This window comes from Aquarana catesbeiana, linkage group LG05 (assembly GCF_042186555.1).
Source record: "Aquarana catesbeiana isolate 2022-GZ linkage group LG05, ASM4218655v1, whole genome shotgun sequence".
NCBI classification, from domain to species: Eukaryota; Metazoa; Chordata; class Amphibia; order Anura; family Ranidae; genus Aquarana; species Aquarana catesbeiana.
Window position 1 is genome coordinate 289,931,180 of NC_133328.1, and position 18,244 is coordinate 289,949,423.

General features: G+C 44.4%; 1 long non-coding RNA gene across 1 annotated transcript in view; it reads left to right on the plus strand.

Annotated features, from left to right (window-relative positions):
* The window catches only part of LOC141144778 (uncharacterized), an 89,507-nt gene that overhangs the window by 39,700 nt on the left and 31,563 nt on the right, over nt 1-18,244 (plus strand). The window contains exons 2-3 of the long non-coding RNA XR_012244466.1: nt 347-462; nt 595-726. This is a non-coding gene — a long non-coding RNA (uncharacterized lncRNA). The remainder of the gene's footprint in view (nt 1-346; nt 463-594; nt 727-18,244) is intronic.

Here is an 18,244-nt window from a genome sequence, read left to right on the forward strand (position 1 = left end):
ATGCTTTTCTACCCCCTGGGGTAGAAAAGATAACAAACTACCTTATACTACCTTATACTCAACTTATAACGTTGGCCAATATACTATATTGTTTATATTTTTTTGCTGCTCAATCCAGGTACTTCTTCTGGGTGGTTTTGTTTGGGGCCTGACTCAAAATCTTTTCTGGCTTTCCTCTCCACTCAAAGTAAAGGGAGACAATTGTTTGGATGTCCTAGTATTTAAAATATACAGGATTGACTGCTGTCTGCTGTTTTTGTAGGTAGTCAGCATCATTTAATTTACCCCATAAATCCCTTGTCCACATTTATTGTGCATACTAATCTTTATATCATCTTCCCCATAGATGGACCTATAGGTGGCGACTTTCTGCTTCCTCTTTGGTTTCACCAAATGATCCATTTTTATTCTTCCCTGTGTTCTTTGGAGCCTTAGATTCAATACCCTTTCATCAACCTACAGGTAATTTGAGACTAAGGAATGTTTTGCCTTTTTTATGCATACCCAAGACAACTGATTAAATATTTGTGATGTGTTTTGATTTGATATATATATGAGGGTTTATGAGTCTAATACTATGTTATTTTTTTATAGTGACCATATATACAGTGCCTGATATAAAGTTTTCCTGAAGAAGCCATCGCTATGGAGAAATATGTAGAGATGCAATCAGTTGCACCTGTCTATGTATTGTATGGCCTTACTTTGACATCAATATGTTGAATTGTAAGATGTTTTTCTTCATAAAATTTTTTTATTTTTATATATCCTTTGTTTAGTTGTGTTGTCAGCACCTTAAAAATCCAATTTCTCTTGATTTGTGATATTATGTTTAAACAAGGGATGCCGTGCTAATGTCTATTCAGATAATCAGTGAACCTTCTTTTTATTAAAACATGAATGTTAGTAGGGCAGTGGATGTGTCAGTAGGGCAGAAGTTGGTGTCAGTGGGGCAGTGGATTGTGTCAGTAAAGCAGTGGATGGTGTAAGTAGGGCAGTTGACTTTGTCAGTAGAGCAGTTGACTGTGTCAGTTAAGCAGTGGACAGTGTCAGGAGTGTAGTGGACAGTGTCAGTAGAGCAGTGGACAGTGTCAGTAGGGCAGAGATTGCTTTCAGTAGAGCAGTGGACAGTGCAAGGCTGGTAGTGGACAGTATCATTAGGGCAGAAGGTGGTGTCAGTAGGACAGTGGATGGTGTCAGTAGGGCAGAGGTTGGTGTCAGTGGGGCAGTGGACAGTGTCAGTGGGTAAAGCAGTGGACTGTGTAAGTATGGCAATGGACTTTGTCAGTAGATGAGTTCACGATGTCAGTAGAGCAGTGGACAGTGTCAGTAGAACAGTGGACAGTGTCATTAGGGTAGTGAACGGTGTCAGTGGGGCATAGATTGATGTCAGTAGAGCAGTGAACAATGTCAGTAGGACAGAGATTGGTATCAGTAGAGCAGTGGACAGTGTCAGTAGGGTAGTGGGCGGTGTCAGTAAGGTAGCGGATGGTGTCAGAAGGGCAGTGGACGGTGTCATTAAAGCAGTTTACAGTGTCAGTAGAGCAGTGGACAGTGTCAGTAGGGCAGAGATTGGTGTCAGTAGAGCCATGGAAGGTGTCAGTAGAGCAGTGGACTGTGTCAGTAGGGTAGAGGGCAGTGTCAGTAGGGCAGAGATTGATGTCAGTAGAGCAGTGGATAGTGTCAGTAGGGCAGTGAACTTTGTCAGTAGAGAAAAGAAAAATATGCTGCGCTAAAATGTAAAAAATACCAATTGTATAAATTGTATGTATCAAATAATAATCTAAACAGAGAATATTTTAAACCATAAATATATAGTGTGCTGAAAATGATACAAAATAGTGTTATTGCAGCAGTGCAATATAAAAATTTGCAAAACTATAGCATCAAATATGCATAATGAATATAATATATAGTGCAACGTGCATTAATCTACCACAGCAGATATGTATTAAGTGCAATATTCAAAAAAGTGCCCAGTGCCACACAGTAGTTGTTGTCCAAAGCGTGTTTAGACTTGGTTTCACAGCTGAGTCACACACTCTGAGGGGAGCGGCTTTCCTGGGGGGTCACTGGATGACACTGGACCATGGATTTATAAGCACTGAGATTATTTGGAGCATGCTGGATTTTCATTTATGGACATTTTCATACACCCATGTTATTGATTATTGGACTCACAGATCACTTTTCATATTGTTTATTGGTTATTGTTTTTTGGATCATATATCACACTACTGTGTGGCACTGGGCACTTTTTTGAATATTGCACATAATACATATCTGCTGTGGTAGATTAATGCATGTTGCACTTCATATTATATTCATTATGTATATTTGTATATTTGTATTTGATGCTATAGTTTAGCAAATTTTTATATTTCATTGATGCAATAACACTATTTTGTATCATTTTCAGCACACTATATAGTGCGTATTACAGCGTATACAGCATATACAGCGTATTTTTCTTTTTTTAAGTGGTGCACGGTATATGAGACGTGTTCTACGCAGGCAGCTAGGTGTGTTTTTTACTCTTGAAGGCATTAGATCATTGTGGCTCACAAGGTTTTCTTTTATTGTACACTTTGTCAGTAGAGCAGTTGACTGTGTCAGTAGAGCAGTGGACAGTATCAGGGGTGTACTGGACAGTGTCAGTAGAGCAGTGGAAGGTGTCAGTAGGCTAGTAGACAGTGTCAGTAGGGCAGAAGGTGGTGTCAGTAGGACAGTGGATGCTGTCAGTACAGCAGTGGACGATGTCAGTAGGACAGGGGTTGGTGTCAGTGGGGCAGTGGATGGTGTCAGTAAGTAAAGTAGTGGACAGTGTAAGTAGGGCAGTGGACTTTGTCAGTAGAGCAGTTGACAGTGTTAGTAGAGTAGTGGACAGTGTCAGGGGTGTAGTGGACAGTGTCAGTAGAGCAGTGGATGGTGTCAGGAGGATAGTGGACAGTGTCAGTAGAACAGTGGATAGTGTCATTAGGGTAGTAGACGGTGTCAGTAGGGCATAGACTGATGTCAGTAGAGCAGTGAACAGTGTCAGTAGGGCAGAGATTGGTATCAGTAGAGCAGTGGACAGTATCAGTAAGGTAGCAGAAGGTGTCAGAATAGCAGTAAATGGTGTCAGTAAAGCAGTGGACAGTGTCAGTAGAGAAGTGGACAGTGTAAACAGGGCAGAGATTGGTGTCAGTAGAGCCATGGACGGTGTCAGTAGAGCAGTGGACTGTGTCAGTGGGGTAGAAGACAGTGTCAGTAGGGCAGAGACTGATGTCAGTAGAGCAGTGGATGGTGTCAGTAGGGCAGAGGATGGTGTCAGTAAGGTAGCAGAAGGTGTCAGAATAGCAGTAAACAGTGTCAGTAAAGCAGTGGACAGTGTCAGTAGAGAAGTGGACAGTGTCAGTAGGGCAGAGATTGGTGTCAGTAGAGCCATGGACGGTGTCAGTAGAGCAGTGGACTGTGTCAGTGGGGTAGAGGACAGTGTCAGTAGGGCAGAGATTGATGTCAGTAGAGCAGTGGATGGTGTCAGTAGGGCAGAGGATGGTGCCAGTAGGGCAGAGCATGGTGTCAGCAGGGCAGAGATTGGTGTCAGGAGGGCAGTGGACGGTGTCAGTAAAACAAAGATAGTTGTTAGTAGAGCAGTGGACAGTGTTAGTAGATTTTTATTATTTTACTTTTTTATAATTTTTTACAATTTTTTTTTTTTTAATAACTTTTTACAATTTTTAACAGCCCTGTTTGGGGGAGGGGCTTTGGTGAAATATCAGGGGTGAAAACAGACCCCTAATGTCTCACTTTTGAGACAGAGTAAAAGACTGAGGACAGATATTCCCCAACCCCTTTCTCTGCAGCCTGAACAGTAAATGAATGGGAAGTGCTCTGTGCTGAGCAGCTTACTTCATTCACAAGCTGAAGCGGAGTAAGCATAGTAAACCTCCCCTTCATTTCCCCTACAGCAGCCGGCAGGAAATGAGAGAGGGAAGCCATCAGTGTTGTAGGGAGCCATCACGGGTTGAATCAAGACAGGTGGCAACCCTGTCTCCCTCCGCACCTGGTCCGGTTGACTTCTCCTACTTGAGGCCCAGGAACTGGGCGCAGTGCTTCTCCTGCAGGATCCTCCTAAGCTGAGAGCCTGGGACTGGTGGTGTCCCTTCCTTTTGGGAACCGAGCTGGGCAACGTGGCCTGGGGCATAAACGGTACTATTTAACCACTTTTGGGACTGGTGGAGTAATCTTCCACAACTTTTTCCTACAATTAAATTAAAGCCTGCCTCGGCAGATTAATATAGAAGAGACCGGTCTTTAATTTAATTGTCGGGAGAGACAGTGTGGTAGATCAGCCTGTACCCAAAAGTGGTTACATGGTCCCTTTTTCTGCCCCAGGTCCTTAGCTGAACAATGGGATCTGAAAAAATGTATTTTTAAATATCTGCAGAGCGGCAGTTGAAGTGGCAGGGCTGGGCAGAGCAATGCGCAGGGGGTGATTAGGATGTGCCCAGGCACAGGGGGCACACCATGTGCTCACACATATGGTAATGCTCATGAATTCACTATGTATGCAAAGAATTGCCATTCTTTATTAACCACGGCACACTGTGCTATAGCATACCACAAAGAACAGATGAAAATAATTTGTGCTTAGCATTGCACTTTAGACATATAGAGCAGCACCTATTCTTTTGTGAAGTGAAGTGAATTTATGTTAATTTACAACCAATTAAGAATAAATGTCTAACACAACACTACTCAACATAAAACATGTGTTGTGGCCCAAATGGGCCCTAACTAGTGATAGACTTGATAATGTCAACATTTCCAGCAATAAGATCAGAAGTATAATATAACCCCATCATTTCAATGCTATTGTATGGTTTATTGTTTGGTTTTGTATACATCTACATAATTAAAGATAATACTGTAGTAGCTGAAAAGCCAGTGGAAAAAAAAACTGCTTTTTACTTTAGCCAAGCATTCCATCCAAATCCAAATCTGTCGGTTATGAAGTAGGTGAAGGAAAGTTATTACTCAGATATATACTCTTTTGTACAGTTTTGCATTTTTATATGTGTCTGTTCTTTTGTTATTGGCAGAGATTTTTGAAAGCATAGGAATCCATGGACAAAGGTCTCTTGAAGGTCTAGCTATCTACACAGTAAATGTATATTCGCAGAAATAATTCACATTTTGATAAAGCTTTTTGGAAATCCCTATGCTATCTGATTGTCCTTCTGCACTTCAGTAGCCAAGCAAATAAAAGTATTTAATCTGTGGAAACTGAGCAAATCTCCAGTAGAGAACAGTTGTCATGAGACAGAAAAGCAAAGCAGAACAGATAAAGTGCTCAGCTGCCATCATTTTGACTTTCAGCAACTGCCTCCTACTTTTAACTCTTAATGTTCAGACATTAAAAGCAATAATAATAATAATAATAATAATAATAATAATAATGACAGCATTTTTCTTTAAGATTTTTTTTTTAAACAAAGCATCTATAAATCAAATGCAAGGTGAAAATGTTGCAAATTCTGCATTTTGAGTAAAGACAATAATATGAAAAATATACTGTCCAGCTTTCAGACTGCCAAAATTGTAAAAACTTGCACCTATATGCGGTAAACAGTGTATTTGTGCCTCATATTTGCGCTATTAAGTAAAAGTTGCAATAATAAAAAAACTATTTGGAGATTAGCGGCAATAGGTCCCTAGTGCATGGTATGTAAGCCTTTCCACTAGGCTACAATTTAACCCCTTTCATACCCGTACTATAGCCGAATGACGGATACAGCGAGGGCTTACTTCAACGGGAGGGTGTCTATTGTCGTCCTGCCATGATTGCGCTCCCCAGGAGGCGCACTCTGTGATCATTGAGTCCTTCGGACTCAGCTGATCAAAGATCAGGGTAAAGGGCCAATCACAGTGGCCCTTTACCATGTGATCAGCTATCTCCAATGACAGCTGATCACAATGACAGCGTGAGGAGAGATGAAGAGAGCCGAAAACTGGACTGAGTTAAAGGGACATCGGCACTGATAATCAGGGCACTGATTATCAGTGTCCTGATTGTCAGTGCAGTCCAAACAGTGTCCACCAGTGCTCCAATCAGTGCCCACCAGTGCTCCAATCAGTGGCAACCACTGCTTCCAATCAGTGCCCACCAGTGCTGCCAATCAGTGCCTCCTCATCATTGTCACCTATCAGTGCCCATCAGTGCCACCTGCCAGTGCCCATCGGTGCCACCTATCAGTGCTGCCTATCACTGCCACCTATTGGTGCCACCTATCAGTGCGGCCTCATCAGTGCCTCTTCATCAGTGCCCACTAGTGCTCCCCCATCAGTGCCCACCAGTGCTGCCTCATCAGTGCCCACCAGTGCTGCCTCATCAGTGCCACCTATCTGTGCCCATCAGTACCACCTATCAGTGCCGCCTCATTAGTGCCCATCAGTGCAGCCTATCAATCAGCTCATCAGTGAAGGATAAAACTGATCTGTTTGCAAACTTTTATAACAAACTATGAAATTCTTATTTATTAAGACTTTTTTCATATGTTTAGCAAAAAATAAAAAGCCCAGTGGTGATTAAATACCACCAAAAGAAAAAAACTCTACTTGTGTGGAAAAAAATGATAAAAATTTAATTTAGGTATAGTTTTGCATGACCACGCAATTGTCTTTCATATTGATGCAGCGCCGAAAGCTGAAAATTTGCCTGGGCAGGAAGAGAGTGAAAGTGCCCAGTAGGCAAGTGACTAGGTGGGCAGGTTTTGTTGTGAAGTAAACATTAATGCCCCGTACACACGGTCGGACTTTGTTCGGACATTCCGAGAACAAAATCCTAGGATTTTTTCCGACGGATGTTGGCTCAAACTTGTCTTGCATACACACAGTCACACAAAGTTGTCGGAAAATCCGATCGTTCTAAATGTGGTGACGTAAAACACGTACGTCGGGACTATAAACGGGGCAGTGGCCAATAGCTTTCATCTCTTTATTTATTCTGAGCATGCGTGCCACTTTGTCCGTCGGATTTGTGTACACACGATCGGAATTTCCGACAACGGATTTTGTTGTCGGAAAATTTTATCTCCTGCTCTCCAACTTTGTGTGTCGGAAAATCCGATGGAAAATGTCCGATGGAGCCCACACATGGTCGGAATTTCCGACAACACGTTCCGATCGGACATTTTCCATTGGAAAATCCGACCGTGTGTACGGGGCATAAGTGTATTATTTCAAAGCCAAAAACAATTAAAAAATATTGTACAGACAAGATTCACACTGTGTCACCAGCTTTAGCAGGCCTAGTTTAAAAGGGAGAGACTGGGCAGGTTTTATTGCAAAAATAAAAAAATAGAGTACTATTTCAGTGACAGAATTTAGAATTTTTTTTTTACAGACCTGATGCACAATATGTAAGCCTTTTAACAAGGCCACGATTTTAGATGAAAAGACCAGGCATGTTTATGATGAAATAAAATTTTGAGTGTAATAAGTCAGAGACAAAAGCCAAACATTTTTTTCCAGAAAGAATGTACACTATGTAAGCAACTTTAGAATGCCTAGAATAAAAGGGACAGATCAGGCAGGTTTAATAAAAAACAATGTGTATTATTTCAGGGACAAAATGTAAATATCTTGCAGACCTGGTACAGAATATGAACACCTTTTACAAGGCCACAGTTTTACTAGGCCACCGATTAAGTGGGAAAGACAAGATGGGTTTTATCATGAAATAAAAATAAGATTGTATTAACTCAAAGACAAAACACATAAATATTGTACAAACTAGATGTACACCATGTAAGCAGATTTAGTAGGCCTGGTGTCAGGGCTGGGCTCAGCCTTCCCTCAGTTAAGGCTGCTTAGCTGTTGGTTAATTGCCAGTACTCATCATTACACAGTGACTCACCTGGTGATCATATCCTTCTCGTTAACAAGCCCTGCTGGCTAATTAAGCTGCCTGGATTAGATCTCCTGTGCCTTTACCTTGGTCAACATATCTAGAGACTCTCTGATGTGTTCCTGTTGAAGACTTGCCTGGCTGACATCCCTTCTAGTTCCTGATCCTGTCTGCTGCTCTGACTACACTAATCTCTGGCTCCCTGATTTCCTGGCTTGTTCTGACTACCCGATTTGGTTACCATACCCTGGCTATGTTTTGACTACGTTTACTATTTGTACCATTCTTACCACTATTTTAAATGGTGTGATTTTTACTGCATTTTCTGTCTCAGTCTGATTCATGGTTCCTGACAGTATGCGAAGTGTCGTAGACTATCCCTGCTGCTGCTCTGACCTCTATGCAGGCACCCGCCTCGAGTATTACCTCTATAAGAGGTATGTCTAGTTCCTCTGCTTCCCCAGCGATTTGGGGGCGATCAAGTTCAATACAGAGGGTTTCTCAACCAGATTGAGGTATACTTTGAGATGCTGACCCAGGCATTTCCCATGGACAGAAGCAATGTCCTGATTTACCCAGAGTTTGTGGTTTCCTTTAAAAGGGTATTTGACATTCACACATGCTCCACTTCTGCTGCCAAGAGCCTCATGTGCATCAAACAGAGTACGAGAACTGTTGCAGATTGCACCATTGAATTCCATACTCTGGCAGCAGAGGTTGCTTGGAACAATGAGGCCCTCGTGGCTGCTTTTTCTCATGGTCTCTTGAATAACATCAAAGATGAGATAGCAGCTCGAGACATACCCACTGAGCTGGAGAGGTTGATCACGTTTGCCATTCTCATTGACTCCAGACTCCGAGAGAGACCTTCCTTTAAAGAGCACTTGCGGAAGTCTCCTGTACGTTTTTCTCCGAGCTTTGTAGTCCCACCCTTGCCTCCCTCACCTCCCATAACCACTGATACCGAGTCTGCCAGTGAGGTAGAACCCATGCAGTTGGGCTTCACACGTCTCTCTGTGGATGAGAGGGCCTCTAGGAGGAGGGAGAGATTGTGCCTTTATTGTGGCCAGGCAGGTCCCTTTTTGAAGTCTTGGTTCGGGGAAACGCTTGCACCTGAGGTTCTGTTATCCAGAAGGATAAGCCCCTGGTTCCGGTTAGCCTTTCTTAGTCTGGGTCATCCATCGGGATACAGGCTCTAATCGACTCTGGGGCTGCAAGCCTGTTTATAGATGGTACCTTTGTGTCTAAGCACTGGATTCCGCTGCAGCTTCATGCCACTCCACTTGCTATTGAGGCTATTGATGGGAGACCTCTACAGCCTGCCCATGTGACTCATGAGACTGCTTCATCTACCATGGCCATAGGTGCTCTTCACCATGAGACAATCCAAATCCAAGTAATTTCCTCTCCTCATTTTCCAGTGGTTATTGGTTATTCTTGGTTATAACCCCTCTTGATTGGCTTCATGCTGAGGTTCTTTCCTGGTCGCCTCAATGCAGTAAGACATGTTTTCAGAAAGTGTTTAAAGTCTTGTGCACCTCTTCACTCTCCTCCCTGCTGGAGGAGAACCACGATTCTAGCGATGTCTTTGACAAAGGTCAAGCTGGTAGTTTGCCTCCACACTGGTCGTATGATTGCACAATTGACACAATTGACCTTCAACCTGGTGCCATACCCCCTCATGGCCGGGGTTTACCCTTTGTCTGTCTCGGAGGACAAAGCCATGGAGGAGTATGTTGCAGACGCACTTTCTCAAGGATTCATTCACAAATCCTCATCTCCTGCTGATGCTGGCTTCTTCTTTGTGAAGAAGAAGAGTGGTGAACTGAGATCTTGTATTTATTAGGGATGAGCCGATGTTCCGTTCGACTCGAAAATAGGGTGTTTGCCCATTCGCCGAATACCGAACATTATGGGGCGTTCATGGGAAATTTGAGTTTGCAGTGCATTGATGGCTGCTGATTGGCCATAGCATGCACCTGACCTGTATGCTTTGGCCAATCACAGAGCGCTCTGCTGTGAGAGCCATGATTGGCCAAAGGCAGGGTGCTTTTAGCCAGTCATGGCTCAGGAGTCCACGCCCCACACTATGTAAGGCTGCTTACACGATATCCGTACATAGTTTTAAGAATGAGAGCAGCAAAATGACTTTTGTAAAGGAAAAAATGTCATTTGAAACTGCTTGTGGCTCTAATGTATTCCCGGATCCTGGCAATATACACAAAAATCATTGAAAAAAATGGCATGAGTCCCCCCAGTCCATTACCAGGCCCTTTGGGTCTGGTATGGATATTAAGGGGAACTCTCCGCCAAAATTTAAAAAAATAATTGCACGGGCCCCCCCCAAATCCATACCAGGATCTTCAGGTCTGGTATGGATTTTAAGGGGAATCCCGAGCCAAAATTTAAAAAAAAAAGGCGTGGGGGTCCCACCAAAATCCATACCAGGCCCTTCAGGTCTGGTATGTATTTTAAGGGAACCCCACGCAAAAATAAAAAAATGGTGTGGGGGCCCCCCAAAATCCATACCAGACCTTTATCCGAGTATGCAACCTGGTAGGCCGCAGGCAAAGGGGGGTTGATGGGGACAAGGGCCTCTTCTTCTACCAGTAAATCTGCTATAAGGCGGTCATTGAGTGGTTAAAGGCAATTTCTTTTTCATTAAAAGAACAAACATCTTAAACTCAAGCACAGAGCAGCCCTGAACCCCCTCTTCTGGGGTTCCCCGCTGATGCTTTGGCTTCTTCTTTTTCAGTGTCTGCCACCATATCAAGTGATTGCTATGAGGGCAGACAGGCAAGCTCAATCCCGAGCTGAGCTGTGTGTGTCCATTAACACACACAGTGCGGCTCAGCCCCACCTCCAGCTCTCTGCTCACAGGATTTGCTCTAGGCTTTCATTATGGACCTATGCACCAACATCTCTCTGTGGAAAAGTCCGCAGACCATGAGGTTACCCTATAACAGGTTCAAATGGTCACTAAGGCACATGTAACCCAGATCATGGAACTGCATAGACATATCTAGGATCTAGATAACTTGGGCTGATACAATCTCTGGTTTTTCAGTTTTCTGGAAACCATTGAGCTGCCTCAACTGGAGCAAGCTATCCTTCATATCTGCAATGATCTCCTGGATAGACTGCAGAAATCCCTGATTCAGATGGAATGGTCTTCCAGGGCTTTGAGGCTCAGGGGCTGAGACACTAACCCAACTTGGGACATGATATTCTGTTTGGTCAGCGAAGGCCAGAGATCGGGAGCATATTGCCTATCGAAGGACTGGTATTAAAATCATCCAAGACCTCTCAAACATCACCCTACAACATAAGTGGGCTTTATGCCCTCTCCTTCAGGTCCTTCGATCCAGTGGGATTTAATACTGGTTTAGGTTCCTGTTTTGCCTCTCAGCCACCCAAGCTGCTGTACGGCCAATCTCTATGTACCAGATGACCTGCATTCCTTTTTTGGCACCTTAGGAAATTCTCAGAAGGAACGACTGGTACAGCACTTTCATAATTCAAGAGCCTTGAATAACCCTGTGCAAATTGAATTATCTGAAACCCCAGAGGCATAGCTCTCAGAGATTCAGATTAGCTTTAATGTCCCTAGCACAACACCCGAAGTAGATGTAGCCCAGACCCTTCTCCTGCCACCTCGAGGAGTCACATGGACAACTGACCCCCACAATGGGCTGTATTCATTGATCTCTGGGGGGCCTTGCTGTGGCCTTGCTTCTATATCAGGTTAGCTGGGTACGGGGAGAGGGGGTTCATGTTTGATAGCCACAACAGCCCCCTACCTGTTGGCTTTCACTCCCTCTCTTTCCTCTGTTGTGAGCGGTGCCTTGCAGACTTTCTGTTTTTGCTGCACTTAGGGCTTGTTCACACGTTGATTTTGAAGAATGAAGCAATGCTCATTAAATGACTGATGTTAATTTGAATTTTTGGTGAATGTCGCATCCACTAATTTATAAATATGTCCTCAAGTGGTTTATCACCTAAAGATCTCTGTAGAATGAATGAATTTGTGTCATTTTCACTGTGGGTTACTTTTCAAACAGAATTCAACTGCTTCATGGTTTTATTTTGTTTTAGTGGCAGTTTTCTTATGTAATTTTCAATAAAGTTTATGAATAGGTTAGAATGACAAGTATTGAAAACATGTAATTTTTGTACTCACATAATAGCCAAGTTATGCTTTTGTTGTCCCTTAAAGCTTGTTACATCATAAAGAAGAACTAAAGCTGTTTTTAAACAATTGCTAGAAGGCACGTACAACATATAATAGCTGAAGAGAATATTGTTTGTCAAATGGTACACTGATAGCTATTAGGGATGAGCTGAACACCCCCGGTTCAGTTTGCAGCAGAATATGCGAACAGGCAAAACATTTGTGCAAACATGCGAACACCGTTAAAGTCTATGGAATGCGACCGTGAAAATACAAAAGTGCTCATTTTAAAGGCTTATATGCAAGTTATTGCCATAAAAAGTGTTTGGGGGCCCGGGTCCTGCCCCAGGGGACATGTATCAATGCAAAAAAAAGTTTTAAAAATGGTTGTTTTTTTCGGGAGCAGTGATTTTAATAATGTTTAAAGTGAAACAATAAAAATTAAATATTCCTCTAAATATCATACCTGGGGGGTCTCCTTAGTCTGCCTGTAAAGTAGTGAATCTTTCCCATGTTTATAACAGTACCACAGCAAAATTACAGGAAAAAATGTCAGTTAAAACTGCTTGTGGCTGTAATGTATTGTTGGATCCTGACAATATAGATTAAAATCATTGAAAAAAAACAGCGTGAGTTCCCCCCCAGTCCATTACCAGGCCCTTTGGGTCTGGTATGAATATTAAGGGCAATGAGAGAAGGGGTGAGGGGGGTTGTGGAGGCGCCAACTCTGCTGACACTGTCATATGGTAAAGGTGTAATGCATACACTTACTGGTAAGTCGGTTCAGATGGGGTGGCGATGTCCATCAAGGGTTGTGGTGTCCTTGGATATGCTGGTGTGCAGGTATCAGTGACGGTCCTTCGTGTCCAGTGTGTGGAAGCTCCACGCTAACCACCCTGGAACGCAGAAGCGGAAGTGTCGTCAGGGGTGCACAGGAAACGCCCAGGCACAGATAGGAAATAGTACAGGCTTAGCGTGGAGCTTCCACACACTGGACACTACTGCAAAGCCTTTTCCAACCAGGAACCAACATCTCCTGAGCCGAAAGACCGCCACTGATACCTGCACACCAGCACATCCCAGGACACCACAACCCCTGATGGACATCTCCACCCCATCTGAACTGACTTACCAGTAAGTGTATGCATTACACCTACACCATATGACAGTGTCAGCAGAGTTGGTGCCTCCACAACCCCCCCCTCATTGCTATGCTTACAGAGGCTATGGACACCCTCTGAGGATGACTGCCTCCTCTTTCTCCCCCCTTTTGTTCTAACATTAAATGTACTACTAGAAGCATCATTATATGATTCCAAATCCTGACATCACAAAATCTGGAGCGCCGGAAAACCCTTCTTCTTTCAAAATGAATATTAAGGGGAACCCCGTGCCAAAAATACAAAAAAAAAAACGTTGTGGATGCCCCCCTCCCACCCAAAATCCATAGCAGGCCCTTGAGGTCTGGTATGGATATTAATGAGAACTCTGAACAGCAGTATATATACTATACGGCCTGCCCTATATACTCTGCTGAAAAAATTGGACCTTAGGTGTTGGTGGTGCCCAGAACACTGTAACCCCTCACCGTTACTCTTGTTGGGAGCAGGAACAGGCCCTCCTCTGAAATTTTATATCAAAAATTGTAATTACATTGCCCTGTTAAACAGGTGCAGAAAAATTGGGCCTTTGGTTTTGGTGGCGCCAGAACACTCTAACCCCTCAAAGTTACTCTTGTTGGGCACAGGAACTGGCCCTCCTGTTAAATATTATATCAAAAATTGTAATTACAGGGCCCTGTTAAACAGGGGCAGGAAAATTGGGCCTTTGGTTTTGGTGGCGCCAGAACACTCTAACCCCTCATAGTTACTCTTGTTGGGCACAGGAACTGGCCCTGCTGTTAAATATTATATCAAAAATTGTAATTACGTGGCCCTGTTAAACAGGGGCAGGAAAATTGGGCCTTTGGTTTTGGTGGCATCAGAACACTGTAAACCCTCACAGTTACTCTTGTTTGACGCAGGAACAGGCCCTGCGTTGAAATATTACATCAAAAATTGTAATTACATGCCCCTGTTGAACAGGGGCAGAAAAATAGGGCCTAGGGTGGTGGTGGTGCCACAACACTGTAACCCCTCACAGATACTCTTGTTGGGTGCAGGAACGGACCCTGCTTTGAAATATTATATCAAAATTTGTAATTACATGCAGAAAAATTGGGCCTTGGGTGGTGGTGCTCTAAATCAAAAATATTGTTGGAATCTAGCATCATCAAGATTGAGGAGGAATAGGATAGTCAGCATAGGCAGTGCAACCTCTGCACAGTGTTCAGCTAAAGCTACAAGTTAGTGTAGTGCGACCTCTGCACAGTGTTCAGCTAAAGCTACAAGTAGGGATGAGCCGAACACCCCCCAGTTCGGTTCGCACCAGAACCTGCGAACAGACCGAAAATTTGCACGAACGTTAGAACCCCATTGACGTCTATGGGACTCGAACGTTCGAAATCAAGAGTGCTCATTTTAAAGGCTAATTTGCATGGTATTGTCCTAAAAAGGTTCTGGGGACCCAGGTCCTGCCCCAGGGGACATGTATCAATGCAAAAAAACTTTTAAAAAACTGCAGTTTTTTCGGGAGCAGTGATTTTAATGATGCTTAAAGTAAAAAAAAAAAAAGTGAAATATTCCTTTAAATATCGTACCTGGGGGGGTGTCTATAGTATGCCTGTAAAGTGGCGCGTGTTTCCCGTGCTTAGAACAGTCCCTGCACAAAATGACATTTTTAAAGGAAAAAAGTCATTTAAAACTGCTTGCGGCTTTAATGTAATGTCGGGTCCCGGCAATATGGATGAAAATCAGTGAGACAAATAGCATGGGTACCCTCCAGTCCATTACCAGGCCCTTTGGGTCCTGTATGGATATTAAGGGGAACCCCGCACCCAAATTAAAAAAAGGAAAGGCGTGGGGCCCCCAGGCCCTATATACTCTGAACATCAGTATACAGGCGGTGCAAACAAGACAGGGACTGTAGGTTTGTTGTTAAGTAGAATCTGTTTGTAATTTTGAACTGGTACATTTTTAAAGTGTAGCTCCAGCCAAAAAATCTGTTTTTAAGCTTTTTGGAAAACATGGGGAAGGGTTATCACCCCTGTGACATTTGTTTTGCTGTCTGTGCTCCTCTTCAGAAGATTTCACCTCACTTTTTGTCCCAATAACAAATGTTTTTTGAAAATTTTGGGTTTTTAGTGTTTTTTTGGTGATAAAGCATCAGTAGAAAGGAGAAAAGTTTTTCCCATATTAACTCTTACAGGAGAGAATTTCTCTTCCTATGGGGTAGATTTCATCTCACTTCCTGTTGTCTCCTTCCGTTTGCAAGTAGGAGTCGTTTGTAAGTTGGATGTTTGAAAGTAGGGGCCTGCCCTATATACTCAGCAGAAATGTGGGCCTTAGGTGTTGTTGTGGCCTCAACACTGTAAGCCCTCACAGGGCCCTGCTGTGAAATATTAGATCAAGAATTGTAATTACATGCCCCTGTTGAACAGGGCAAGAAAAATTGGGCCTTTGGTGATGGTGGTGGTGGTGCTGGTGCCACAACACTGTAAGTCCTCACAGTTACTCTTGGTGGGTGCTGGAACGGGCCCTTCTGTGAAATATTAGATCAATAATTGTAATTACCTGCCCCTGTTGAACAGGGGCTGAAAAATTGGGCCTTTGGTGGTGGTGTTGGTGCTGGTGCCACAACACTGTAAGTCCTCACAGGTAATCTTGGTGGGCGCAGAAACATGCCCTGCTGTGAAATATTCAATCAAGAATTGTAATTACATGCCCCTGTTGAACAGGGCCAGAAAAATTGGGCCTTTGGTGGTGGTGGTGGTGGTGCTGGTGGCACCACACTGTAAGTCCTCACAGTTAATCTTGGTGTGCGTAGAAACGGGGCCTGCTGTGAAATATTCGATCAAGAATTGTAATTACATGCCCCTGTTGAACAGGGGCTGAAAAATTGGGCCTTTGGTGGTGGTGGTTGTGGTGTTGGTGCCACAACACTGTAAGTCCTCATAGTTAATCTTGGTGGGCACAGAAACGGGCCCTGCTGTGAAATAATAGATCAAGAATTCTAATTACATGTCCCTGTTGAACAGGGGCTGAAAAATTGGGCCTTAGGCACTGGTGCTGGTGCCACAACACTGCAACCCCTCACAGATACTCTAGTTGGAACGCAGGAACGAGCCCTGCTGCAAAGTATTGCATCAAAAATTGTAATTACACGCCCCTGTTAAACAGGGGCTGAAAAATTGGGCCTTAGGCACTGGTGCCACAACACTGCAACCCCTCACAGATACTCTAGTTGGAGCACAGGAACTAGCCCTGCTGCAAAGAATTGCATCAAAAATTGTCATTACTTGCCCTAAACAAGGGCTTAAAAATTGGGCCTTAGGCACTGGTGGCAGCGCCCAGAACCAAAAATGTTCTTACAAGCTATCAGCATGATCATTGAGGAGGAAGAGGATAAATACTTAGCATAACAGGATAGTCACTCAGCATCAGCATAGGTAGTCTTTGAAGGGATCTAAAAAAAAAAAAAAATTATTCGGTTATATCAGCATCAGGTGCTTGGTAGCTGGTGGTGATCCAAGATTGATTCATTTTTATGAACCCTGTGATCGGACCCTGTGATCGGTTACAAAACCTCCAGCAGCACTGAATGTGCGTTCCGAAAGAACGCTGGATGCAGGACAGGCCAGTAGCTCAATTGCATACTGTGCAAGCTCTGGCCAGTGATCCATCCTCAAGACCCAGTAACCCAGAGGATTTTTGGTGGGAAAGGTATCCAAGTCAGATCTTGCCCCTAGGTATTCCTGCACCATGTAAAACAGACGCTGGCGATGGTTGCTGTAACCGAACATACCTTGGGGCTGTGGACTAAAAAATTGTCTGAACGCATTAGTCAGACGGCCACCTTCTCCACCGCTCCTTCTTTGACTGACCGAAGCCTCAGCAACACGTTGTCCAGAAACAGGAGTTTGTAACCTCCCAGTCTCTGTGAACGCGTTGCACAGACCTTTCTGCAAGGCCTCCCGAAGATGTTTCATCCTCTGCTCCCTCTGCGACGGCAAGATAAGGTCCGTAACCTTACCCTTGTAACGTGGATCAAGGAGGGTTGCCAGCCAGTAACGATCCCCCTCCTTGATACCACGAATACGAGGATCCTTCCGCAGGCTTTGCAGGATCAGGGAGGCCATGCAGTGTAGGTTTGCTGAGGCATTCGGTCCGGAGTCCTCTGGGTCACTAAAGAAAACATGGTCCGCAGGCACCTCCTCCCAGCCATGTACAAGTCCATGTGTTTCTTGGGACTGATCCCTTAAAGACTGCTGCTGATGCTGAGTGCCAGGCTCCACCTCCATACTGACACAATCCTCCTCCTCTTCCTCCTCTTCCTCCTCCTCCTCCTCCTCCTCGTCCTCTTCTTGTGTGATCGGCGGGCATGCAGGAACACTGTGTGGATAAAGGGGGCCTTGAGAGCTAAGGAAGTCCTCCTCTTCCTGCCTCTGTTCTGCCTCAAGTGCCCTGTCCATTATTCCATGCAGCGTGTGCTCCAACAGGTGGACAATGGGGACAGTGTCACTGATGTATGCACTGTCACTGCTCACCATCCTCGTGGCCTCCTCAAATGGTGACAGGACAGTGCATGCATCCCTGATCATGGCCCACTGGCGTGGGGAAAAAAAAACAAGCTCCCCTCACCCTGTCCTGGTGCCATAGTCGAACAGGTACTCATTGATGGCCCTCTGCTGTGTGTGCAGCTGCTGCAGCTTGGCCAACGTTGAGTTCCACCTGGTGGGCATGTCACAAATTAGGCGGTTCTTGGGCAGGTTAAACTCCTATTGGAGGTCTGCCAGCCGAGCACTGGCATTATATGACCAGCGGAAATGCACACAGACTTGCCTAGCCTGCCTCAGGACATCCTGTAAGCCCGGGTACCTGCCCAAGAACCGCTGCACCATCAAGTTAAGGACGTGAGACAAACAGGGCACATGGGTCAGTTGTCCCTGTCGGAGGGCGAAGAGGAGGTTGGTGCCATTGTCGCAAACCACCATTCCTGCCTTAAGTTGGCATGGCGTCAACCACCTCTGAACCTGCCCCTGCAGAGCTGACAGAACCTCTGCCCCAGTGTGGCTCCTGTCCCCC